This window comes from Mastomys coucha, unplaced genomic scaffold, assembly GCF_008632895.1.
Source record: "Mastomys coucha isolate ucsf_1 unplaced genomic scaffold, UCSF_Mcou_1 pScaffold12, whole genome shotgun sequence".
Lineage (NCBI taxonomy): Eukaryota > Metazoa > Chordata > Mammalia > Rodentia > Muridae > Mastomys > Mastomys coucha.
The window spans coordinates 78,110,894-78,112,988 of NW_022196894.1; the positions used below are offsets into that span (position 1 = coordinate 78,110,894).

Below are 2,095 nucleotides of genomic sequence, written 5' to 3' on the forward strand. Positions count from 1 at the left end.
GTTCATCCAAGAACACCACACCCTGCCTCAGAGATAGCTGAGCCTGCTTCCCAAGATACTGTCAGGTCATATATCCCCTAATAGGCAGTAGAGTGAAACAGTATATATTCTAATATGTGGTAAAGAAAAATGTTTAGCTATTATATTGTCATACCCTTTATCCTTTTAGCTCTGATAACATTGTATGCTGTGTGTAGTTGTATTGGAAACTGACATAAAGCATTCAAAACCTAAACAGTGTGTTGAGTCCTCTCTTACCACTCCTGAGGAATTTCTCGTGGTGGAATCCAGTGTAGGAATACCTGAGTGAAGGTGTGCTATGCCCATCCTTCCTAGCGGGAAGTGCTACTTGGCCTCTTGCTCGGGACAGGCTGATTGCAGCCAATCCAATATCAAATGACAAAACCCATCAAGTATTCTTAAATACCATAGCTGCTGGATAATCTACATAAGGTTCTCCATAACTTGATACAGCTGGTTGGTTCAGTCCTGTCCTTTGGGAATTAATACTCTGTGTTAATGGTGTGTGGAAATCCAGTCCTGGGTTGGCTTGCTGCAGTCAGAATTGGGCAGAAAGCTGGACCTGCTATCCACGTAAACAAAGGGACAGGGTGGGACCAGATACAACACAGAGTCTGACCTAAAACACACCAGACATAGGAGACACAGACAGGCAGATCTCTGAATTTTAGACAAGCCTGGTCTAAATGATGAAGTCAGGGGCAGGAAACCCTGCTAATAGGTACAGCTGCTTACAAACAACACTCTTAATTCAAAATGACATGTTTTTCCTTATACATACTAAGTAAGCTTTTGCTTAATAATAAATAGGAATGTCCTTGGTAATTTAAAAATTATACATTAATCCTTAAATTTATACTTAAGAAAGAGGAATATAAGTATACTTAACCATATAAGGAATGTTTATAATTTCAATTTGAAAAGTAATGCCTTTTCTATGCCAAAGAGCATTTTACCTCAGAAAAGATATATTCTGCTAGTCAATATAAGGACCCAGATTTGCAGCAGAGACCATCTCTTGTGGAGAGATCACCTTTATAAATAGCAGCCAGACCTGTGTGTTGCACTACCTGAAGATGATTGAAAATGGAAAGAGATTTGAATCCTCTTGGGATAAAAAAAAAAGTCTTTTAATTTATAGTAGGCAAGAAAGAGGTGATTCAAGATTAGGAAGAAGTAGCCCAGATGCCTGTGGGTCAGAGAGCCAAACTGACAATCTCCGCAGACTGTGCTTATGAAGTTACTGGGCACCCAGATATCACCCTACCCTATTCTACTCTTGTGTTTAATGTGAGGTTTTTAAAAATGGAATGGCAGAAGTGGTCTCCTCCCTTAGCTCTGTACATGAATCTTTTATGTAGTAACCTCCAGATGGGTGCATATGAATCCATACATAACTTTACCTGATGTACCACCACTCTAAATAGACACCTATCCAACTGATTGTGTTCTGTTACTCAGCTTTGCTTCCGATATCTCCATGTCTGTACTGGCTGGTTTTGTATGTCAACTTGACCCAGGCTGGAATTATCACAGAGAAGGGATCTTCAGTTGGAGAAGTGCCTCAATGAGATCCAGCTGTGGGGCATTTTTTTCAATTAGTGATCAAGGGGGTAGGGCCCCTTGTGGGTGGTGCCATATCTGGTATGGTAGTCTTGGGTTCTATAAGAGAGCAGGCTGAGCAAGCCAGGGGAAGCAAGCCAGTATGGAACATCTCTCCATGGCCTCTGCATCAACTCCTGCTTCCTGACCTGCCTGAGTTCCAGTCCTGGCTTCCTCTGGTAATCAACAGCAATGTGGAAGTAAGCTGAATAAACCCTTTCCTCCCCAATTTGCTTCTTGGTCATGATGTTTGTGCAGGAATAGAAACCCTGACTAAGACAAATTGGTACCAGGAGTGGGGTATTCCTGTGACAATCTGACCATCTTTGGGGGAGGACTGTGGAAGGACTTTGGAACTTTGAGCTAGAAGAGCCACTGGTTGTTAAGAACTCTGTGGGATGTTGTGTAGGAGCTTAGACAAATATGTTGAGAACAGTGCAGAAGATGGAGGCCTGGCTTGTGAAATTTCAGA

At 42.0% G+C, this 2,095-nt stretch overlaps 1 pseudogene; it reads left to right on the plus strand.

The window, feature by feature from the left end:
* The first annotated feature begins 1,097 nt into the window (after positions 1–1,097).
* Positions 1,098–1,428, plus strand: LOC116083657 (annotated as a pseudogene).
* The last annotated feature ends 667 nt before the right edge of the window (positions 1,429–2,095 follow it).